Raw genomic sequence first — 26,393 nt, forward strand, 5'->3', positions numbered from 1 at the left:
CCACAGAGAGATGTGGAAAAGTGGCAATAATAGGGTATTAGTACTCAGCTCAATATCAAAAAGATTAAATGGTAGAGGTCTGGTAACAATAATAGAGAAAAAAGAAGGATATGATAAAAATATGTTATTTATTATAAGATATTAAATAATGCGTTCCCGCAGGGCCCTACGGTAGCGCACAAATGGTTAAAAGATACAATAAAATATGAAAAAGCAGTTGAATATTACACTGCAGAGCGAACATGAATGATAATGATAATACTCAATTTCAATGTATCTAATATGGCTGCCAGCCATATAATGATACACTAGATGTGACTGTTGCATATAGTGCTACACTTAGAGTGATAGTGTATCTGGTATACACAATGGTAAAATAGGAACGTTCCTCCTGGAAAGAAAATGGCTGTGTCAAAGAAACCTTCTATACAATAGATATACAAAATAGCCTGTAAATGGTGTAAATGGCAGTCCTGTAGATGGTAAAGTTGTATCCTGTAAAATAAATCCTAGGATTGTCCTGAGAAAATGTCCTGTAATATAATCATATGCTGTAACAGGTATGCAGATCAGTTTGTATAATGAATATTGAAGCTAGATCGTGTAGTAGGCTACACCACTGAAGAAGGGGTACTACTAATGTGCTTTGAACCCCGAAACGCGTTTGGTGACTGTGATTGAGCCTTGCAAGTTTATCCAGTTCACACTACAGCTGCGGCTATACAAGCATTTATCGGAGAGTTCCTCTCTGGAGAGACTTAATCCATTTACCATCCATTATCCACCTACTATATGGTTCTGCATTGAAATACATCTGCCAAACCGGTATAGAACCCTCCACCATTGGAATAACACTTCTATCTGCACCTATCATTTACATCCAACGTTATCCAGTGCTTACCAGCCTCCCGCACAAGGTCAGCTGACCTGCCATCAGCTGACCTGCGACGTCAGACGCCAAGGGACAGCTTGCCGGTGAGAGCGGCTGCACATCTTGCGACCATCACGCCGCCCCGGCTAGAGCGCATCTGACCATCGTCCATCTGCCTACCAGCGGTGCGGTGAGTGGCACAACTGTGCCAGCCATTATACTTCTTTTGCAGACAACTTGAATGTGGAGTGGAAGAAACGGTAACAGCGATCTAGCTTCAATATTCATTATACAAACTGATCTGCATACCTGTTACAGCATATGATTATATTACAGGACATTTTCTCAGGACAATCCTAGGATTTATTTTACAGGATACAACTTTACCATCTACAGGACTGCCATTTACACCATTTACAGGCTATTTTGTATATCTATTGCATAGAAGGTTTCTTTGACACAAAGCCATTTTCTTTCCAGGAGGAACGTTCCTATTTTACCATTGTGTATACCAGATACACTATCTCTCTGATAAGTGTAGCACTATATGCAACAGTCACATCTAGTGTATCATTATATGGCTGGCAGCCATATTAGATACATTGAAATTGAGAGTATTATCAGTACCATTCATGTTCGCTCTGTAGTGTAATATTCAACAGCTTTTTTATATTTTATTGTATCTTTTAACCATTTGTGCGCTACCGTAGGGCCCTGCGGGAACGCATTATTTAAGATCTTATAATAAATAACATTTTTTATCATATCCTTCTTTTTTCTCTATTATTGTTACCAGACATTCACCATTTAATCTTTTTGATATTGAGCTGAGGACTAATACCCTATTATTGCCACATTTGTAAATTAATTCTATTAAAAAATCTTAATCCTTCCAGTACTTATTAGCTGCTGAATACTACAGAGAAATCTTTTTAATTTTTGGAACACAGAGCTTTCTGCTGAATCACAAGCACAGTGCACTCTGGTGACATCTCTGTCCATTTTAAGAACTGTCCAGAGTAGGAGAAAAACCCCATAGCAAAGATATGCTGCTCTGGACAGTTCCTAAAATGGACAGAGATGTTAGCAGAGGGCACTGTGGTCCTGATGTCAGCAGAGAGCACTGTTCCAAAAATTAAAGAATTTCCTCTGTAGTATTCAGCAGCTAATAAGTACTGGAAGGGTTACGATTTTTTAATAGAAGTAATTTACAAATCTGTTTAACTTTCTGGCACCGGAGTACCCCTTTAGGACCGGGGTTTTTTCCGTTTTTTGCTCCTTGCCTTTAAAAAATCATAACTCTTTCAATTTTGCACCTAAAAATCAATATGATGGCTTATTTTTTGCCCCACCAATTCTACTTTGTAATAACGTCAGTCATTTTGCCCAAAAATCTACGGTGAAACGGAAAACAAAATCATTGTGCGACAAAATTGAAAAAAAAAACGCAGTTTTGTAACTTTTGGGGGCTTCCGTTTCTACGTAGTACATTTTTCGGTAAAAATGACACCTGATATTTATTCTGTAGGTCCATACGATTAAAATGATACCCTACTTATATAGGTTTGATTTTGTCGTACTTCTGGAAAAAATCATAACCACATGCAGGAAAATTAATACGTTTAAAATTGTCATCTTCTGACCCCTATAACTTTTTTATTTTTCCGTGTGTGGGGCGGTATGAGGGCTCATTTTTTGCGCAGTGATCTGAAGTTTTTAATGGTACCATTTTTGCATTGATAGGACTTAAATTCTATAAAAAGTGACCAAAAACGCACTATTTTGGACTTTGGAATTTTTTTGCGCGCACGCCATTGACCGAGCGGTTTAATTAATTATATATTTTTATAATTCGGACATTTCCGCACGCGGTGATACCATATATGTTTATTCAGTTTTTTTTCCCAGTTTTTTTTTTTGCAGTGTTATAGGTCCCATAGGGACCTATAACACTGCACACACTGATCATCATTGATCACTGGTTTCTCATAGGAAACCAGTGATCGACAATTCTGCCGCATGACTGCTCATGCCTGGATCTCAGGCACTGAGCAGTCATTCGGCGATTAGCCGCGGCTATCCCGAACAGCCCGACTGAGCTAGCCGGCAACTTTCACTTTCTATTAGAGGCGGGTCCCCGCTTCACTATGACGCCGGGCCCGCCGTGATATGACGCGGGGTTACTGTGTAACCCCGCGTTATATCAGGAGAGCAGGACCAAGGATGTACCGGTACGTCCTTGGTCCTTAAGGGATTAAGGACCAAGCCCATTTTGACCTTAAGGACCAGGCCAATTTTCGTTTTTTGCACTTTAGTTTTTTCCTGTTCCCCTTCTAAAAATCACAACTCTTTCAATTTTGCACCTACAGACCCATATAAGGACTTGTTTTTTGCACCACCAATTGCACATTGTGATGACATCAATCATTTAATAACAAAATTTACTGCAAAACCCAAAAAATTATATTTGTGTGTGTGTGTGGGGGGGGGGGGGGGGGGACACACACACAAAAAAAAAGCCATTTTGTAAATTTTGGGGGCTTCTGTTTCTACACAGTGCAATTTCCGGTATAAAATTACACCTTATCTTTATTCTGTAGGTCCATACAGTCAAAAGGACACTCAATTTATGTAGGTTTTATTTTATTTTACTACTTTAAAAAAAATTATAACTAGGCACCATAATTAGTATGTTTAAAATCTTCTGACCCCTATAAACTTTTTTATTTTTCCGCATACGGGGCTATATGAGGGCTTATTTTTTGCGATGTAGTTTTTATCAGTACCATTTTTGTTTTGATGGGACTTTTTGATTGCTTTTTATTAGTTTTTTTGGTATATGAAGTGACCAAAAATGCACAATTTTGTACTTTTTTTTGGGACGTGTAAGCCATCAACCGTGCGATTTAGCTAACATTACATTTTAATAGTTCAGACATTTATGCACACGGTGGTACCACATATAATTATTTTTATTTTCTATTACATTAATTTATTTTAAAAAAATGGGAAAAGGGGGGAGATTTAAACTTTTAATCGGGAAGGGGTTAATCACTTTTATTCACTTTCTTTTTTACACTTTATTTTATTTATTTTTTTGCCCCCATAGGAGGCTATACCATGCAATATTCTGATTGCATATACTGATCAATGCTTTGCCATGCCATAGCATTAATTAGCGTTTTCAGCGCTCTGCTGCTCTAGACTGCGAGGCGGATGGCAAGGAGGAAGGTGAGGACCCTCCCGCCATTCACTCAACTGATCGGGACCCACAAATGTCCCAATCAGCTCCACTGAGCTACCGACACCATTAGCCTGCATTTTAGACGCCGCGATCAACTTTGATTGTGGCGTCTAAAGGATTAATGCCGGGCATCGGCCCAATCGGCGGTGCCCCACATTAGCCGAGGGTACCGGTTGCCTGTAGCAACCAGGACCCACCTGGGGGTTCTCCGCACGTGAAAAAGGTTTAAACCGAGTTATTGGGACCACGGTCTGTCAGTACATGCTGGGAGTTGTAGTTTTGAAACAGCTGGAGGTTTGCCCCCCCCCCCCCATGTGAATGTACAGGGTACATTCACACAGACAGGTTTACAGTGAGTTTCCTGCATCAAGTTTGAGCTGCGGCAAATTTTCTGCCGCAGCGCAAACTCCTAGCAGGAAAGTCACCGTAAACTTCCGCCAGTGCGAATGTATCCTGAAAACACTACACTACACTAACACATGATAAAGGGTGAAACACTAGATATACACCCCCTTACACTGTCCCCCCCATAAAAATCTTATCGCATGGCAGTGTTTCCAAAACGGAGCCTCCAGCTGTTGCAAAACAACAACTCCCAACATTTCCGGACAGCCAGTCCAGGCATCCTGGGAGTTTAGCAACAGCGGGAGGCACCCTGTTTGGGAATCAATGGGTAGAATACCCCTATGCAATCCCTAATTTAGTCCTCAAATGTGCATGGCGCTCTCTCACTTCGGAGCCCTGTCGTATTTCAAGGAAACAGTTTAGGATCACATATGGTGTATTTCAGTACTCGGGAGCAATTGCGTTAGAAATTTTAGGGGACTTTTTCTCCTTTTACACCTTATGAAAAGGAAAAGTTGGGGTCTACACCAACCTGTTAGTGTAAAAAAATAAACATTTTTTACATTAACATGCTGGTGTTGCACCATACTTTATATTCACAAGAGGTAAAAGGAAAAAAGACCCCCAAAATTTGTAACACAATTCCTCCTGAGAACAGAAATACCCCATATGTGGGTGTAAAATGCTCTGTGGGCGCACAACAGGGCTCAGGAGCGCACTACGTACATTTAAGGCCTAAATTGGTTATTTGCACAGGGGTGGCTGATTTTACAGCGGTTCTGAAATAAACGCAAAAAAAATACCCACATGTGACCCCATTTTGGAAACTACACCCCTCACGGAACGTAAAAAGGGGTATAGTGAGCCTTAACACCCCACAGGTGTTTGATGAATTTTCGTTAAAGTTGGATGGGAAAATGAAGGAAAAAAATGTTTTTCACTAAACTGCTAACCCAAAATGTTACCCCAAATTTTTCATTTTCACAAGGGAAAATAGGGAAAAAAGCCCCCCCAAACTTTTTAACCCCATTTCTTCTGAGTAAGAAAATACCCCATATGTGGATGTAAAGTGCTCTGCGGGTGCACTAAAATGCTCAGAAGAGAAGGAGCGCCATTGTAATTTTGGATTGAAAAATTGTCTGGAATTGAGGCCACGTGTGTTTACAAAGCCCCCACAGTGCCAGAACAATGGAACCCCCCCCCACGTGACCCCATTTTGGAAACTACACCCCTCATGTAATGTAATAAGGGGTACAGTGAGCATTTACGCCCCACAGGTGTCTGACAGATTTTTGGAACAGTGGTCCGTGAAAATGAAAAATTTATTTTTTCATTTGCACAGCCCACTGTTCTGGCACCATGGGGGGCTTTGTATACGCACATGGCCCCTGACTTCTATTCCAAACAAATTCTCTCTCTAAAAGCTCAATGGCGCTCCTCCTCTTCGGAGCATTGTAGTGCACCAGCAGAGCACTTGACGTCCACACATGGGGTATTTCCATACTAAGAAAAAATGGGGATCCAAATTTTGGGGGGCATTTTCTCCTATTACCCCTTGTCAAAATGTACAATTTGGGGAAAAAACAGCATTTTAGTGAAAAAAAAACAACAACATTTACACATCCAACTTTAACATTTATAACGGGGTCATTTATGGGGTATTTTTTAATGTGAAGGCCCTTCAAATCCACTTCAAAACTTGAACTGAAAAATTCTGATTTTGAAAATGTTGTGAAAAATTTGAAAATTGCTGCTGAATTTTGAAGCCCTCTAATGTCTTCCAAAAGTAAAAACCTGTCAACTTTATGATGCAAATATAAAGTAGACATATTATATATGTGAATCAATATATCATTTATTTGTAATGTCTGTTTTCCTTACAAGCAGAGAGCTTTATTAGGAAATTTGGAAATTAGGAAAATGCTACATTTTTCATTTTTTCATCAAATTTTGGAATTTTTCACCAAGAAATTATGCAAATATTGATGAAAATTTACCACTAACATAAAGTAGAATATGTCATGAAAAAACAATGTCGGAATCAAATTTATAAGTAAAAGCATCCCAGAGCTATTAATGCATATAGTGACAGAGGTCAGATTAGCAAAAAATTGTTCCCGTCCTTAGAGTTAAAACGGGCTCCGTCCCCAAGGGGTTAAAGGGGTACTCTGCTGGAATTATTATTATTATTATTATATCAACTGGTGACAAAAAGTAAAAAAAATAAATATTTGTAAATTACTTCTATTTAAAAATCTTAATCCTTCTAGTACTTATCAGCTGCTGTATGCTCATATAAAAGGATATCATATCATATATAACATATCCTGCTCTAGACAGGTCCGAAAAGTAAAGAACTTCCTCTGGAGCATACAGCAGCGGATAAGTACTGGAAGGATTAAGATTTTAAATAGAAGCAATTTACAAATCTGTTTAAATTTCGGTCATCTGTTCATTTAAAAAAAAAAAAAAAAAAAGTTTTCCAGCGGAGTACCCCTTTAAGTCCCAGGACGCAAGGGTGTACCTGTACGCCCTTGGTCCTGGTGGAGTTAAATGCTTTTTTTTAAATGGAAAGGGGGAGAAGGCGCTCTCATGTGCAGGACTCCAGGTGATCCCACAGGAAGGAGGGGGGGAGAAGGAGGAGGAAAAGGGCCTCTTACCAAAGTTGGTTGTGTAACATACACAACAATAGGAAGCACATATGTAATAGATTCCCACTGCAGCTGTCCTGTCGAGATATAGCATCAAGTAGACAAGGACTTAAAGAGAGGAAAGGATTAGCCGGCACTGTCCCGAACAAAACGATCCACGGATACTTCAAGTGAGTTAGCTTTATTGTAACAAACATGCAACGCGTTTCGCTGTGCATACGCAGCTTCATCAGGCATGTAACATGGGTAGAACACACCTGTTTAAATACCTGGTGGTGCTATCCCCTTAATGAACAGATAAGAGACAAATCAAGCCTTACAACAGCATATAAACAGCAGGACATATAAAGATGGAACATATACTAAAAAGATAGCAATTATATATATACCTTGGCGCTATGGATCTCAGGCAGTGTGCCCCACAGCAGCTATAATGTCGACACAATGGGACCCTGTATCACCATTAATAGATTAAAGATATGATAAAAAATATATAGTAGACAGCAGCGCTAGCAGGGACTTGCTAATACGTGTATGACTAGTGGGTATTGCCTGTGCAGTGATTAAGTACAATACTATATTGTAATGGGATGTTTTCCACAAGTACAACACATACAGGCAGCTGAAAGAACACAGGTGCAGGTTACCTTTAGTGTATGTGTGCTTGACATATATTCTCCCAGTCCTCCGATGTCTAGATCTATGGTGGTAGTTCCAGCAGGGATTCAGCTATGTTGCTTGGTGATTTGTATTCCGTGCTGGTGCTCCAAGCGTGTGTGGAAGTCTTTATGCAGCCACAGCTAAATCTGCGTGCTACAAAGTGAAAGAAGTAAAAGTCCGTACCTACAAGTGACGTCACTAAGGTAAAACAGATGGGCCAAAAAGGATATCGCCAACGGCGTTTCGGAGAATGAGGTTCTCCTTCCTCAGGGATACCCTGAGTCATACACGTATTAGCAAGTCCCTGCTAGCGCTGCTGTCTACTATATATTTTTTATCATACTAAAAAGATGTTGAATACAATATCACATATATTAAAAGCATCAATGTCATAATTATCCTATATTACAGGTTACCTCTCATCAAATAAACTTTTGATATATTTTAGATTAATGAATGTTGGTCCTTGCTCTTTCTGAGTGTTGCTGTGTAAGAGGGGGCGTGAAAGAGGAGTTTCAAAAACTGGAGTTTGAAAGCAGGAGGTTGAGATCGCTGTGAGTGTTAATTTCTGAACGCACAAGGTCTACAAAAAATTTTTAAGTGTAATTTTGACTGTCTGTTTTTTCCTATACATTTGTGAAATCCCCATTACTAGATGGCCTCCATGTTGGAAAATGCAGTCCAATGTACATCCTGTTCAATGTATGCAATCCTTGAACAACAGTTTGAGGGTGCATATTGTTGTGCGAGATGTGTGCTAGTTGTCCGTTTGGAAGCCCAGATCCTGCATCTAGAGGGGCGATTGGCAACAATGAGAAGCATTAACAACATGGAGAGGAGTCTCCTGCTCACTGAGCAGGCACTCTCGGGAGTAGAGGTGGGGGAGGACAGTGGGACGGAGTTGCAGGACAGTCAGGCAGTTAGCAGGGTTACAGTTAGAAAGAGGGGTAGGGGAAAAAGTGTCAGGGAGGCTAGTCCTGAACTGGCACACCCCAACAAGTTTGCCCGCTTGGCAGATGAGGGGGATGCCATTACAGAGCTAGGAGAACTGCAGCAGGATACCACCTCTGACCGCCAGGGGGGTGTCTGCTCCAGTAAAGAGGGAGGGAGGAGTACAGGGCAGGCCAGACAGGTACTAGTGGTGGGGGACTCAATTATTAGGGGGACAGACAGGGCAATCTGTCACAAAGACCGGGATCGCCGAACAGTGTGTTGTCTGCCTGGCGCACGAGTTCGGCACATCGTGGATCGGGTTGACAGGTTGTTGGGCGGGGCTGGAGAGGACCCAGCAGTCATGGTACATATTGGCACCAATGACAAAGTAAGAGGTAGGTGGAGTGTCCTTAAAAATGATTTCAGGGACTTAGGCCGCAAGCTTAAGGCAAGGACCTCCAAGGTAGTCTTTTCTGAAATACTATCAGTACCACGAGCCGCACCAGAGAGGCAGCGGGAGATCAGGGAGGTAAACAAGTGGCTCAGAAGCTGGTGTAGGAAGGAAGGGTTTGGGTTCATGGAGAACTGGGCTGACTTCGCTGTCGGTTACCGGCTCTACCGTAGGGACGGGCTGCACCTCAATGGGGAGGGTGCAGCTTTGCTTGGGGAGAAGATGGCTAGAAGGGTGGAGGAGTGTTTAAACTAGGGACTTGGGGGGAGGGAACCTACAGCAAAGAGGGGGAAGATAGTGTAGATAGAGAGGTGGGAATTATAAATGTACCTGGGGGTGGAGCGGAGGGAGGGGTTAGAATAGTTAATAGGAATAAGCTTCATAGGAAAATAAAACTTACACCCTTGAATCCCATTAACCCCAATAACATAAAGGATGGAAATGTAAAGTGTATGTTCACAAATGCCAGAAGCCTAGCAAATAAAATGGAGGAGCTTGAGGCCTTGATACTGGAGGAACATATTGATATAGTTGGGGTCACTGAGACATGGCTGGACTCCTCACATGACTGGGCTGTCAATCTGCAGGGGTTTACATTGTTTCGCAAGGATAGAATGAACAGAAAAGGTGGTGGAGTCTGTCTGTATGTAAGAAGTGGTATGAAAGTCAGTGTGAACGATGCCATAGTGTGTGATGATTCTGAGGATGTGGAATCATTGTGGGTAGAATTACAAAAGGAGGGAAATACTGAAAAAATAGTATTTGGTGTAATCTACAGACCCCCTAATATCACTGAAGAGATAGAAGTTCAGCTTCATAAACAAATAGAGAGGGCCGCCCGGGCAGGTACAGTGGTAATAATGGGAGATTTTAACTATCCAGATATAGATTGGGGTCCGGGGTTGGCTAAAACTACAAAAGGGCAACAATTCCTAAATTTATTGCAGGATAATTTTATGGGCCAGTTTGTGGAGGACCCAACAAGAAGTGATGCCTTGTTGGATCTGATCATTTCCAACAACGCAGAGCTGGTTGGGAATGTAACTGTGCGGGGAAACCTTGGGAATAGCGACCACAATATAGTTACTTTTGACTTAAAATGTAGAAAACAAAGACAGGCGGGGAAGGCAAAAACATATAACTTTAAAAAGGCAAATTTCCCTGGGCTGAGATCTGCACTACAGGACATAGACTGGGGGGAGGTGTTCTCAAATACTGATACAGAAGGTAAATGGGACATCTTTAAATCAACTCTAAATAACTATACAGCTAAATATATACCAAAGGGGAACAAATATAAACGATTAAAACTAAATCCTACATGGCTGACACATGATGTTAAAAGAGCAATAAACAACAAAAAAATAGCCTTCAAAAAATACAAATCTGATGGGTCAGCTATAACATTTAAACAGTACAAGGAGCTTAATAAAATCTGTAAAAATGTAATAAAAACAGCAAAAATTCAAAATGAGAGACAGGTGGCCAAAGAAAGCAAAACTAATCCTAAATATTTTTTTAGACATATAAATGCAAAAAAACCAAGGACAGAGCATGTAGGACCCCTTAATAATGATAATGGGGAGGTTGTCACAGGCGATCAAGAGAAGGCGGAGCTACTGAATGGGTTCTTTAGTTCTGTATACACTATGGAAGAAGGAGCTGACATTGGCCAGGTCGGTGCTGGTAACACATCATGTAATGTACTGAACTGGCTTAATGTAGAGATGGTACAAGGTAAGTTAAGTGATATAAATGTAAGCAAATCCCCAGGACCGGATGGACTACACCCAAGAGTTCTTAGAGAGGTAAGTTCAGTAATATCTGTACCCCTGTTCATGATATTTAGAGATTCTCTGGTGTCTGGTATTGTGCCAAGGGACTGGCGCAAGGCGAATGTGGTGCCAATCTTCAAAAAGGGCTCTAGGTCTTCCCCAGGAAACTATAGACCGGTAAGTTTAACGTGCATTGTGGGTAAATTGTTTGAAGGACTTATAAGGGATTACATACAGGAATACATAGGGGATAATTGTATTATAAGTGATAGCCAGCATGGGTTTACTAAGGATAGAAGTTGTCAAACCAATCTAATTTGCTTTTATGAAGAGGTGAGTAGAAGCCTTGACAGAGGAATGGCTGTGGATATAGTGTTTCTGGATTTTGCTAAAGCATTTGATACTGTCCCTCATAGACGTCTGACAGGTAAGTTAAGGTCTTTGGGTTTGGAAATTTTAGTTTGTAACTGGATTGAACACTGGCTCATGGATCGTACCCAGAGAGTGGTGGTCAATGATTCGTACTCTGATTGGTCCCCGGTTATTAGTGGTGTACCCCAAGGTTCAGTACTGGGCCCGCTGTTGTTTAATTAATTTATTTATTAATGATATAGAGGATGGTATTAACAGCTCTGTTTCTATCTTTGCAGATGACACCAAGCTTTGTAGCACGGTACAGTCTATAGAGGATGTGCATAAGTTACAAGATGACTTGGATAGACTAAGTGTCTGGGCATCCACTTGGCAAATGAGGTTCAATGTGGATAAATGTAAAGTTATGCATCTGGGTACTAATAACCTGCATGCATCGTATGTCTTAGGGGGGATTAAACTGGCAGAGTCACTGGTAGAGAAGGATCTGGGTGTACTTGTAGATCACAGACTACAGAATAGCATGCAATGTCAGGCTGCTGCTTCCAAAGCCGGCAGGATATTGTCATGTATCAAAAGAGGCATGGACTCAAGGGACAGGGACATAATACTCCCCCTTTATAAATCATTGGTACGGCCTTACCTGGAATATGCTGTTCAGTTTTGGGCACCTGTCAATAAAAGGGACACTGCGGAGTTGGAAAGGGTGCAGAGACGCGCGACTAAACTAATATGGGGAATGGAACATCTTAGCTATGAGGAGCGATTAAAGGAGTTACAGTTGTTTAGTCTTGAGAAGAGACGTTTAAGGGGGGATATGATAAACGTATATAAGTATATTAATGGCCCATACAAAAAATATGGAGAAAAACTGTTCCAGGTTAAACCCCCCCAAAGGACGAGGGGGCACTCCCTCCGTCTGGAGAAGAAAAAGTTTAGTCTCAAGGGGCGACACGCCTTCTTTACCATGAGAACTGTGAACTTATGGAACAGTCTACCTCAGGAACTGGTCACAGCAGGAACAATTAACAGCTTTAAAACAGGATTAGATACATTCCTGGAACAAAATAAGATTAATGCTTATGAAGAAATATAAAATCTCATCCCTTCCCCAATATCGCGCCACACCCCTACCCCTTAATTCCCTGGTTGAACTTGATGGACATATGTCTTTTTTCGACCGTACTAACTATGTAACTATGTAACTATGTAACTATGTAACTAATGTTGAATAACTTTCCAATAGCATGTTAATGAAAAATATGCTTCTTTCTATTGTATTTTTCCCGATCAGTCCTGTCAGCAAGCATGTCTGACTCATGCTGGAGTCCTAAACACTCAGAGCTGCCAGCCTGCTTTGTTCACATCCAAACAGGCTGTAAACAAAGCAGGCTGGCAGCTCTGAGTGTTCTCCTTTGTGAACAAAGCAGACTGGCAGCTCGTAGTGTTTAGGACTCCAGCATGAGTCTGAAATGCTTGCTGCCAGGAATGGTAGGGAGACCCCTAGTGGTCATTTCTTCAAAGTGGAAAATTAAATAGAAAAAAGCATATTTTTTAATAACATGCAATTGTAAAGTTATTCTGCATATATTAATCTATAATATATCAACAGTTTTTTTGATGAGAGGTACCCTCTAACCACTCCAGGTACTACATATACATAGATATGTATATGTAGTACCTGGAGTGGTTAATACAGGATAATTATGACATTGATGCTTTTAATATATGTGATATTTTATTCAACCTATTTTAAGTATATGTTCCACCTTTATATGTCCTGCCCTTTATATGCTGTTGTAAGACTCGATTTGTTTCTTATCTGTTCATTAAGCTTCTCATTTTATGTATCCGTGGATCCATTTATTTTGTTCTGGACAGCGACGGCTAATGCTGTCCTCTACTGAAGGCTTTGTCTACTAAATGCTTTTTTTTTGTCATTTATTGCCCCCTTAACATTTTTATTTATCCACATTGGTTTTATCTAGAGATGAGCGAATTTACAGTAAATTCGATTTGTCACGAAATTCTCGGCTCGGCAGTTGATGGCTTATCCTGCATAAATGAGTTCAGCTTTCAGGTGCTCCCGTGGGCTGGAAAAGGTGGATACAGTCCTAGGAGACTCTTTCCTAGGACTGTATCCACCTTTTCCAGACCACCGGAGCACCTGAAAGCTGAACTAATTTATGCAGGATAAGCCATCAACTGCCGAGCCGAGAAGTTTGTGACGAATTGAATTTACTGTAAATTTGCTCATCTTTAGTTTTATCCCATTTCTGAACCTATTATTCCCATAAGGTATGTACCTCTTACAGTGAGAATTTAGAATATTTTTAAAAGTCTCCCATGTATGTGTAAATAAAAGACAAAACACAATTCTCATCTAGAATATATTATGATTATAGCTTCTGTCCTGTGTACAGTTCCTAGGATCTGTGCAAGCATTTGTGTGGGCTATCAGTGTAGGAAGAGCTTTAAGATCTGGAATTTGTGACACTTATATTGTTTAGCATTCACATTCCCAGTTAGGACAATGAAGTTCACAACTTAAGAACTTTAGTTAAAAGTCCCTCCAGTCCCATATTTAAATTATACAACTTACTCTAATGGATATTCTTATTCATAAGATGTTGTATTTCAATATAAACCTCTCTATCCCTGTTCCTACTCAGAAACTAAACTTACTACATCAGCTAACTTTTTTTTCAAGATTCTCATCTCTTGCTTACCAAAGCAATTCTGCTAATTTTTTGTCCACAAAATGGGTAGCCATGAACACTTTCCTATGTGACCACCCAGTTCCTCACTACATTTCCTAGGTACAACTTAAATTGGATAACACACCACAGCTACAAACAAAGCACTTTTGGGAGATGTATCAAAACTTAGGGGAAGGGAGTAGAGGAAATTTGGTCCAGTTGCCCATTGCAACCAATCAGATTGCTCCTTTCATTAAAAAAAAATAAAATAAAAAAAACTGATAGGATGCTATTGGCAACTGCACCAATTCTTCCTCTACACAGGATATGATAAATCGCACCTTTTATTTTTAACCTGTTAACCACCATGGACACGGGGTTGTGTGGGCTGATCCACTGCTGAGGTAGCCTGAGGGCTTACCTCTCCTTCCATGGCAGCTCCTGCACTGAGAATGATAAAGCCTGGTAGGACCAGGCTTTATCAATCAAGCGCAGTACACACAGATCAATGTGGTTTTATGGGACCACATTGATCTGTATGAGGGATGAAATGATTCCTCCTAAAAGTCCAAAAAAACTAAAAAGTTTTTTTTTTAAAGTTTAAAAACACATTAACCCCTTCCTTATTAAAAGTTTAAATCACCCCCCCTTTTCCCAAATTCCATATAAAAAATATATAAACATAATAAAATATGTGGTATCGCCACGTGCGTAAATGTCCGAACTATAAAAATATATAGGTAATTAAACCGCATGGTCAATGGCGTATGCGCAAAAAAATTCCAAATCCAAATTAGCGTATTTTTGGTCACTTTTTTTAAAATAAAGTGTCATTTTTACCGAAAAAAAATGTACTGCATAGAAACGGAAGCCCCCAAAATTTACAAAATGGCGTTTTTTCTTCATTTTGTCATACAATGATTTTTTTTCCTTTTGCTGTAGATTTTTGGGTAAAATGACTGATGTCAATACAAAGTAGAATTGTTAGCGCAAAAAAAAAAAAAGCCCTCATATGGTTGTTTAGGTACAAAATTGAAAGGGTTATGATTTTTAAAATGTAAGGAGGAAAGAACGAAAGTGCAAAAACAGAAAAACCCTTGGTCCTTAAGAGGTTAAGGGTTTGTTCACACATTGTGGTTGTGGCACGGTTCTTGTAATTTGACATGCAGTTTTGATGCCAATTGGCACAAAGTGAAACTCAAAGTTAAAAGCTGCAAAGCTCACACTGTTTTTGTCAAATGGTTTTTGGTACACTGCACATGCGCGCTACTCTCGACTCCAGGATCTCTGTGTGTCTGCTCGTAGCGGCAGATTGCTGCTATGAGCAGACAATGCAGGACACATGGGAAATGCAGATGGTTCACTCTAGGGATGGTCAGTAGTGCATCCGCAGCTTCAAATTACGCTGCTGATGCACTATGTGTGACCCTACCCTAAGGGAAGGTAGAACAACATTTAGTGGTTTTTACAAGAGAAGGGGCTTCCTGTAAAAGCATTCTGCAAATGTGTAGTACCTACGTAATTCCACTTATGAGTTCACATCACATCTTATGTTTACATTTAGTGGGAAAATATCCCAATATATACAATCATAAGAAAAAAAACACCCTTTTGAATTCTAGGGATTTGTCTATCAGGATGCTGGATAGATGGCCTTGACTTTGACTTTACATTTTGACTCTGGCTTTACATTTTTTGGTATACAGAGGAGCTCATGATTGACTCAATGACTGCATGGTGTCCAGGTCCTGTGGCTTCAAAGCAAGTCCAAGTCATGACCCTTCCACCACCACAAAGTGTCTGTGCTGATATGCTGCATTTGGTTTTCACCAAATGTGACACTTTGTATATGGCTGTATTTATAGGAAACAGAGGATGGTTATTAATGGTACATCCTCGGTCACTGTTACTAGTGAGGTCCCATAAGGGTCAGTTTTGGGACCTATTCTTTTAAATGAATTAATTAATGACCTTGTAGGGGGATTGCATAGTAAAGTATCAATCTTTTTGATGATAATAAACTGTGGAAAGCAGTTAACACAATAGAGGACAGAGCACTGTTAAAATAGGATCTAGATAGGTTGGAGGCTTGGGCTGGAAAGTACAATTATACACATAGGGAGGAAAAATCCAGGCTGGGATAGTGTTCTAAATGGCAAAGTAAAGGGGACTACTCACAAGGAAAAGGACTTAGGAGTCTAAAACAAAAGTACATTTCAATGTAGCAACCAGTGTCAGGCAGCTACTACCAAAGCAATTAAAAGTATGGGGACATCAAAAGGGGCATAGATAAGAAAATAATATACCACTATACAAATCACATAGAATGCTGTGTACAGAACTAGGCACCAGTGTATTTAGTTTAGAAAAAAGAAAACTTAGATGGATGGACTTTTTTCAACCCTCTGAACTATGTTACTGTGAACTATGGCCAAATCTCCGGAATGTGGTGGTTTGTTAAGGTGCAACTTTGCAAACGTGTGCTGCTATTCATTTTAGAAGGAAGAGACTTTCTTTTGGTAACCCTTCCAAACAAGCCATATAAGTTCAGTCCTTTTGCACTTAAACATTTACGTTATGTTCACATTAGGGATCTCCATCAGAGGTATTACGAGGTAGAGATTCCATCTGCTGCGGCCATCGCCTAAATTCTTCAGTGTTTAGCTACATCTACACAACAAAACTTCCAAGTGCTCCTAACATGCAATAAACCCAAGAGCTACACTTAGCCTCAGGTAACCATTTCACTGAACAATGAAAGGTCATGTGCAGATACACGAAAAATGTTAGCTTTTGAGACTATCGAACCAAGGGTTTTGAATGCAGGATTTGAGCTGTTTGGTATCCTGTAATTTCAGGGGGACTCTTTGATCATACCAGGAACAGAGCTAGGCTGTCACAGCGCCTGTGCGTGCCCAGGTCTTAAGCCCCCCTGGCTGTGGGTCCCGCAGCACCAGATAGACATAATTTCTGTTTTTTTCAACCTCTGTATGCCCTTCTCAATTAGATGAATTCCCTTTATCCATATTGTTCTATAAATCTCTTAATACCTTTACCATAGAATTATTATTTTATGTCAAGGCAGGAGGCTCGCATTGCATATCTTTCTTTACTGGATAATCAAATAGCAGTAACATTAAAACGTATATGTAACAAGAAAAAACTTGTTTGAACATAGGAGTAGTGGAGCAGGTGAGACAACCAGGTGTGCTAGGTAGGAGTTAGCCAATAGGAGTCCAGGTTAGTCTATAAAAGGATCTGCATTCTGGAAATATCCCTCTTTCTTTACTGCTCTGAAGGATAAGTATACTTCACTATTTTATAGCTCATATATCGTTAATATTTGTGCATTATAGAATAAATGTGATATTAGAATTAGATAGGTTTTGTATACTCACTATTTCCCTATAGTTTGTATATTCCTTCCTCGGCTTGTAGCGCTACCTGCGATACCTGTGCGTCCACCCTTTGTTTGTTTAAAACACTTTTACTCTCTTAGCTTTCACTACCGTCATCCCTCTACTTTCTGTTCTTCTGTTCGGCCTCCGGTCATTTCATTTGCGCTCCGGCAACCGCTCTCTCGGCGGCGCCGTGGTCTGTCCGGCGCCGCCATTACTCAAGCTTACGCGCATGCGTGGCTCTCTCCCTCTTCGTTTTGTCATCAGGTCAGCTGGTTCTCAGCTGATCTTCCCGCCGCTAGTCAAATTCTTCTCACACTGAAGCGTCTCCTCACGGCAGCAGCCTCTTCTCAGCACTTCTACCCTGTTTCACATATAAGTAGCTTGCTATTCCTCACTGTCCTTTTAAGGACATTATTATTATATTATTCTCCCTAAAGTGCTAATAGTCTTTAATTCACTAATATAATTCTCAGTGGATATAGATATTAACCCTATAATTACCAGCTTCCTCCTTTCCCATTACATACTATAATATATAATTTTACTACTACCATTATTATGTCCTCAGAACAACCCCAGAACTCTGCCTTATCAAAGGACCAGATTCAGGAGCTTATTGACCAGTCCATGAACAGGTCTATACAGTCCGCTGTTAATAATACCACGTCCGCTATGCACGAGTCAATGGCTAAATCTGTAGCGACTACTGTGTCCCAAATGATGGCTCACAAATTCCACCAGTATGAGGTATTAATTAATAAAGACCTCCCTAAAAAATGTTCATCAAAAAAGAGGCATGTAAATCCTAACGACCTTCCCCATAGTAAACCCAAAAAAGCTCATTTTAGTAATGAAGGTCAAGATTATGATACAGGTTTCCCTCACACGAGTAGCCATACTTCAGATGCCAATCCAGTGCATCACTTACCCTCTACCCGAGAGGAGCAAAATGTGAATCGGGTTAATAACGCCTCTTCCCAGAGCCAGTCCAATCAAAATAATGTCTATGATGACATTGAGATTTCGGATAATTTGGAATTCTCTGATATAGAAGATTCCTCTTATGATCCCAATTTTATAGAGGAAGATGATTCTAATTATAATGACCATATTTCTGAGGACTCTAATACTGTAGAATCCAATGTCTTGGATAGTTTTGGTGTCCCTTTCTTTAATCCTGCTCAGATTATCCACCCCAGATCAGGAGATTGGACACCTAATCCCCAGATTGATAAATGTATTGCCCTATGGCTTAAGAAAGCATTGGATAACAAAACACGTAATAAATTACGGGCTGAATGTCCTAGACCTTCCATCTCGGAAGCATCCACTTCCACTCCTGAACTAGACCCTATCCTTGTTAAATATCTGCAAAAATCGGGAAAGAATCCCAAAAAAGGCATTGATCGCAGCTTTAAGCTGTGTCAGGATAGGTTAATGGATCTTCTGGGTCCCATTGCAAAACTCCTTGACCTCACTGAGAATGCAGCGGTAGCTGGCACTCCTTTAGATATCCCCACCATGAGAGGCTGGACTCAACGCCTCATGTGTATATTTGGTAATGTTAACCAATCTTTTTGTACGGAAAGGAGGAGAGCAATTTTAACTAAATTGGATCCACAACTAGCTTACTTAGCTTCCAATGAATCCTCCAACCCTAAAGATAATTTTTTATTTGGTGATCAATTTATTAAAGAGATATCCAAATATGTTGGATTATTCTCTTCATTGGACAAAGCTCAGACTTCACTTAAAGTCTTTAGTAGTAAGGTTTTTACCAGGGCCGGAAGAAGCAGGAGCCGTTTTTCCGGCCGTGCCCAGTTCAGAGGTCAACAAAGAGGCTCCTTCCAACAGGACAGAAACTACCCTATGCCTACAGCCCAACCTAACCCCTTCTTCCCATACCGTGGAAGACCATGGAGGACCCGAGGACAAAGGGGTGTCACCCGTTCCAGACCTTCAGGTAAATCACCTTATTCCAATTTCTTCCCATCTACCAGTAGGAGGTCGTCTCCTTCATTTTTTCCAAAGTTGGGAGACAATCTCCTCCGATCAATGGATCCTGAACACAGTATTAGGATACCAGATAGAGTTCATCTGTCCCCCTTTCAAAATCTCCCTCCTCACCCGATACAATTCTCCAAAGTAGATCTAGACCTAGTGAATTCAGAAATTCTGGAACTATGTTCCAAAAAAGCTATATTCCAAGTACCTATGTCTTCGACAGGTTTCATCAGCAATCTATTCCTTGTAAAGAAAAAAGATGGAGGATTCAGACCTGTCATCAATCTAAGAACATTAAACAATTTTGTTCGATATCAACACTTCAAGATGGAAGGCATCCATCTTCTCAGAGATCTTTTATTACCGGACGATTGGTTGGTAAAAATAGATCTCAAAGATGCTTATCTTACCGTTCCCATTCACCCGGATTCCCAGATTTATCTCCAATTCATTTGGAACAACATCAAATGGCAATTCAACTGCCTTCCATTCGGCCTATCTTCAGCCCCTTGGTGCTTCACCAAATTGATGAAACCAATAACTTCCATTCTTCGAGCCCGAGGTGTACGTTTAATTATATACTTAGACGACATCCTCATCATGGCCAATTCTCTTTCGATGGCTTACCTTCATATGAACTGGACACTCTCTCTCCTAGATTCCTTAGGTTTCCTTATCAATTACGACAAATCCATTCTTGTTCCGAAAAAAGAATTGGAATTTCTTGGGTTTGTCATCAATACTCACACCTCTCTTCTGAGTTTTCCTTCCAAAAAATTGAAAACAATAAGGAGAGAGATTCATTCTATATTGAACAAGAACCTAATTTCCTTACGAGCCATAGCTCGGATTGTGGGTCTCCTCTCAGCCTCCATTCAGGCGATCTTTCCAGCTCCGTTACATTACAGAGCTCTTCAACGCCTGAAGATCAAACACTTGAGAGAAGGTTTACTATATTCAGACGAAATTCGGTTATCCGCAGAAGCCAAGGAAGAACTTCTATGGTGGCTTCATCACATTCAAGAATGGAATGGCAAAACGATATTTCATTCCAACCCAGATTTGATATTGGAATCAGACGCCAGTCTGATCGGTTGGGGAGCTCGATGTGGTCACTTATCCACAGGGGGCAAATGGTCCCCATTGGAGACTTCACTACACATCAACTGTCTGGAACTGTTAGCAGGTTTCCTAGCTCTTCAGAGTTTTGCGAAAGACTATTCAGATTGTTGTATTCTCCTTCGTTTGGACAATATCTCTGCTGTCCAATACATCAATCGACTCTGAGGAACAACTTCAAAATCTCTTGCCAATATTGCCAAGAAACTTTGGCATTTTTGTTTAGACAGAAACATTGTTCTCAGAGCGGAATATATTCCAGGTCTCTCCAACACTGTTGCGGACTGGAATTCCAGATACCTCACAGACTCCAGCGACTGGAAACTAGATCCATCAGTTTTCCTTCAAATAAATCATCTCTGGGGTCCTCTTTATCTAGACCTCTTTGCATCTCGGCTCAACCACCAACTTCCTCTCTTTTTCAGTTGGCGCCACGACCCTCTAGCAATAGGGGTAGATGCTCTTCTTCAATTTTGGCCAAAGGAAACTCTTTATGCGTTTCCACCGTTTTCACTGATTCCCACAGTACTTCTCCAGACGTCAATTCAAAAATCCACATTAGTTCTGATCACTCCATGGTGGACTTCCCAATCCTGGTTCCCTCATGTTCTCAGGATGCTAATAGATTTCCCCAGAACTCTTCCACAGTTTCCACATTTACTCTTGGATCCATTACAGAATCCACACCCGTTGATTGTATCACATCAACTTCCTCTAGTTGCGTGGTTAATCTCAGGTCAGAACTCTTTGACTCAGAGATTTCTCAAACAACTAGAAGCATATTGGCAGAAGTCTGGGCTCCGGGCACCAGAACTGCTTACCGATCAGCCTGGAAACTTTGGGCTGATTGGTGCAGTAAACGGAATCTGGATCCCGTTCATGCCCCTCTTCCCCACATTCTAAACTACCTTTCTGCTGCTTTTGATGAAGGCAAAGCCTATCGGACGTTGAATCTCTATCGCTCCGCTATTTCATCCTTTCATTCTCCTATTGATGCGGTCTCTATTGGTAAACATCCTATTGTTTGCAAACTTCTTAAAGGGATCCGTTTTAAACGTCCCCCCTGCCCTAGATATTCTTCCACCTGGGATGTTAATTTGATCCTTAATCTCTTCTTATCCTGGGATGATAATGATTCTCTTTCCCTTAAATTATTATCTTTTAAACTTACTGTACTTCTTTGCTTAATTTCCATTAAAAGAGTTTCGGATGTTAAAGCTTTAGACATTTCCCGTAAACAATACTCTCCTCAGGGTGTCTTATTTCACGTATTCAGACGTACCAAAACCAATCTTCATCAAGTTTTCTACCCATCTTTTCCTCATAATAATAAACTTTGTGTGGTCCAATGCCTTCAATCATATGAATCTAGAACCCAAAATCTTAGAAACCCGTCTGCTTCTCAATTACTCATCTCTTATTGTAAGCCTCACTTACCTGTTTCCTCCGCTACTCTGGCCAGATGGGTTAGACAATGCATGGTCCTAGCCAATATAGATATAGCCTTATTTGGCGCTCATTCAAATCGAGGTGCTATCTCGACTAAACTCATACAGTCGGGAGGCTCACTATCAGACCTACTCAAAGCAGCCAATTGGTCATCGGAATCTACGTTTAAAACCTTTTATTTTCGACCTGATCCCCATATATCTATGAATCTATTTTAATAGTATGTATATTTATGATTATATAGTTATTAAGCTTTAAACTTGCAATGCGAGCCTCCTGCCTTGACATAAAATTGGGGATTTTCCTATTCCTATGACGGAAAATCTGGATTTTATGAAAGACAGGAGGCGAGCATTATCCCTCCCTACCCAACCCTATAATGAATTTTCTCTTTATTTCAGCTTACTAATCGGCAAGGAGCATGCAGTTTCCTGTTCTACTTGTATTTGTATTGGATTCTTGTTTCTTTCACCAGCCAAATGCTTCTCCAGATTCTTCGCTGATCTCCATCCATCTTTTCACCTGTCGAAGGATGTACAAGTTCGAATTCTATAGTTCCATCTGCAGAGACTTATGGAGTTTACCGTAAAGAAAGAGGGATATTTCCAGAATGCAGATCCTTTTATAGACTAACCTGGACTCCTATTGGCTAACTCCTACCTAGCACACCTGGTTGTCTCACCTGCTCCACTACTCCTATGTTCAAACAAGTTTTTTCTTGTTACATATACGTTTTAATGTTACTGCTATTTGATTATCCAGTAAAGAAAGATATGCAATGCGAGCCTCCTGTCTTTCATAAAATCCAGATTTTCCGTCATAGGAATAGGAAAATCCCCAATTATATTTATCACTGTTTTTAACTTTTTTGCATATACTATACAAAATTTTTGAAGATTTAATTAATTTTCACACATAAATATAACTGATTCTGTACACAATTTTACATAAAATCTTGCACTAACTTTTTATATGATCAATTTCAGTTATCCAATTATAACTATAGTTGTTCAATATATTTACATATTAATTCTGCACATATATAAATTATTTGCACATAGAACCATACACTAATGAATATATTTTTACACAATTACACATATACATAATATATATATATATATATATATATATATATATATATATGTGTGTGTGTGTGTGTGTGTGTGTGTGTGTGTGTGTGTGTGTGTATTTTTTAATGTATGTTTTACATATAATTGTAATCAAATTAGGGTTACTAATATAATATGGATTATATATACTGTATTTACCACATTTATTATTTATTACTACTTTTTAGTACCATTATATTCATGCTATCCACAATTTCCAACAATATCCATTATGTTCAGAAATACCTGTATATGTAATGCATCCACTATTCAGAATCATTTATTATTCATCACTACTTTTCATTTCCATTACATTCTTGAGATCTACGATTACCTACAATATCCATTACGTCTATTAATTATTATCCCCCTTGTCTATTCATGATCTTTCTTATATACTATACTTACTACCGCCTGATACATTTATTTTTCCTGATCTCTTTTGGTTGTTTCTTCCTATCCCTATTTTACAAAAAAAATAATTAGAATATTTTCCCATTTGTGATCTAGACAATTGAAATCATATATATTATCCATAATATCCACTTTCCCATCTTTCCTACTTCTTTTCCTTTTCTAATCCAGTACTCCACCTCTTACTTAGAACGTTCGGCATTATATAAAAAAGTAATACTCCCTTTATATGTTTAAGCTACTGAGGAAAGGAGTACTTCCCTGAAATCATCTAGCCTTTGAATTTTGTATTCTAAATATCCAGTACTTATAACTGCAAGGCAAGAGCCACGCTACCATTACAACAGAGCAGAAAGAACCATACTATCATAAATATGAGACCTCTGGCAGCCGAGACTTGGCACGCATAGCACACGAGTACGCTGCCAGGAGCAGAGCTGCTCACACAGAGACCCAGACCACATTTGCAGACCTCTCCCTCCCCGGGCTCGCCTGCGGCTGCTAACCAGACAGCGGTCACAGGAGCGGGCTGGAGCCATAGCGGGTAAGTGTGAGTGGGCCATGGGACCGCCACCAGGAACTGGTGAGAGTTGCACAGCACCACATCGATACTTTTACTACACAGGAGCAGAGGACATTTCCAGCTTCATAGAAGCATTATGGTCGGCACACAATACCCAGTGTGATATAGTATCTTTTCTATAAGAACATTTTCATCCACAGGAACTGTATTAGCCTATAGAACGGCACCATATAATGCTTTAGGAATACATTTCTCCCAACAGGAACTTTGTGAAGTTGAATGCGCTGCACTGGGATACCTCATACATGTATATATAGTGGATTGTGCAGCATCTAAGAGTATATATGAAGTGACATTTCTTACTTTGTTAAAACATTTGTGTCCTTACAGTACTGGCATTTTATTGTTTATTACTGATGTTATTCCTTTATCTACTATATGAGAATTACAGCAAGCAGCTGCAAGGGGTCTAGGGTTAGCTCCTGAAAGCTTATTTTATAGTCATATTTACATTTTTATCTAATTAAATATATTGTTTTATATAAGTTTGATTGGATTCAACTTGTATATCTACCCCCAATAGTTTCTTTCTTTCCCTAATTCTCTTTCTGTCTTATCCTCTCATTCTTCCAGATCATCCCAAATAGGAAGCTCTTAAGGACTGTACCCCTTTTTTTTTATAATTTGTTTTCACTTTAGGCCCTTTGGGTATCCAGTGCTACAGTTAACCTCAGACCTCCCTTATTTAACCAACTGTAGAGCTGCACACTTTGAAACCCCTCTATTCATGTCTATGGGAGGAGGCAATGGCTATATTCCAGCTGCCATGCCCCCTACTATATACTTGAATGGAAGGGGCATGGCATGACTTCATGAACACAGAAGGTCCAAGCTTCCGTGTTCAGAATTCTGCGATGCCAGCCCGGAGATTGCAGGAGGGTTGCAGCGGTCAGACACCCCCGTGATCAGACATCTTATCCCGTATCCTTTCCGGGGGGTTTCACAGACACTCTTTTGGCCAGTAGAAAGGAGGTAAAGTCTTCCATTTATCTAAGGGCTTGAAAGTTTCATAGATCCTTTAGAAGAACCAAATATTCCCCTAGTACCAAATTTTCTCCAGAAGAGATTAGAGTTGGGTCTTATACCTAGTACTCTAAAGTTCCAAGTTTCTGCCCTTCGTTAATTTTTTTTATTTCAAGTTGGTCGATCACCTGTTAATTAAATGTTTTATTTCAGGGGCGATGAAGCTCAATCCTCCTCAGAGACCAGTGGTCCCTCCCTGGAGTTTAACTTTAGCACTAGATGTCCTTTCAGGCCCACCATTCAAGCCTATAGATTCTATTGCTATCCCTTAAGATGGTTTTTCTGTTAGCAGTCACCACCGCCAGAAGGGTAAGCGAACTGCAGGACCTCTCTTTTCAATTATATATTTAAGTCTGGTCCTAATTTGTTTGGAGTACTTTTTGTTTAACTGGAGCTGCGAAGATGTGTGTACCATTTTTATATCCTCAGGTTTCCTGTGCTGTGGTCCTCTCCAGGGGTGCTGTCATGGGCTCATAAAAAGAAGATTACCAGTAAGTAATCCATATTTCCTAGTTGTCCTATGGCGGCACACATGGATTAAAGGATTCTCCCTGACCCGGAATAGAAGCCCTGATCTAGCAGTAAATGCAAAAGCAAATCAATTAATTACACAAATTAACCCCAGCTGTACCCTAGTGCATAAAGCCCTCAGAAAACCTCAAACACGTGTATTCTCAGAAGACTGAAGCAGAAGCAAGGTCCCCATACTTCAGGCATCTGAGGTCACTAGGGGGAAGTTTGTGACTGTATACGGGGGGCTTCCCTAGTCTTCTCGGCTGTCCCATGTTTTACTGGGAGCTTCCCTAGTATCTCCTTTTGACCAGTTCTTCCTCCCGGCTTGAGACCGCGATGTCCAAGACTCACGCTGAGAGGTCTGTTTTTTCTGTTCGGTGGGCATAAGTTGTCTGCGCAAGTGGGGATCGCTTTCGGTGTCAGCACGTCTTTCGCTGGCCCGCCAGCGGAGGTGAGTGTACTAAGATGCCGTTGATCTGCCTAGTGCGCAGGCGCCATGGATGGGCTTCGGGGCACTGAGCATGCACAGGGGGTGGCTGAAGATTAATGCCCGCTCTGCCATTTGGAACCTGCGCTCAGCCAGGGCAGCAGGTCTCTCAGACAGCGGAGGTACTTTTTCTTCTGAATGCGGTTCCCTCTCTGTTTAATTATTAAATCAGTGCTTCTGATTTTTTTCTGTTTATTCTCCAGTCTGATGTCTTTCATGACATCTCCTGTTTATAAACAGATGTTCTTTAGTGGGATCGCACTAATTATTTATAATGCTTTCAAACT

The 26,393-nt window shown here is 40.3% G+C and overlaps 1 protein-coding gene across 13 annotated transcripts in view; it reads right to left on the minus strand.

The window, feature by feature from the left end:
* Positions 1-26,393, minus strand: part of DRP2 (dystrophin related protein 2) — a 1,527,660-nt gene that overhangs the window by 1,334,003 nt on the left and 167,264 nt on the right. For 4 of the 13 annotated variants that reach the window (XM_056539141.1, XM_056539144.1, XM_056539134.1 and 1 more), the window contains one exon: positions 23,495-23,548. The exons of 8 other annotated variants lie outside the window; for them this stretch is intronic. The gene's annotated coding sequence lies outside the window, so the exon portion shown is untranslated. Of the gene's footprint in view, positions 1-7,758; positions 7,896-23,494; positions 23,549-26,393 lie in introns of those variants that run through there. One more of the 13 variants, XM_056539143.1, reaches the window with a different exon arrangement.

Source organism: Hyla sarda, chromosome 9 (genome assembly GCF_029499605.1).
Source record: "Hyla sarda isolate aHylSar1 chromosome 9, aHylSar1.hap1, whole genome shotgun sequence".
NCBI lineage: Eukaryota > Metazoa > Chordata > Amphibia > Anura > Hylidae > Hyla > Hyla sarda.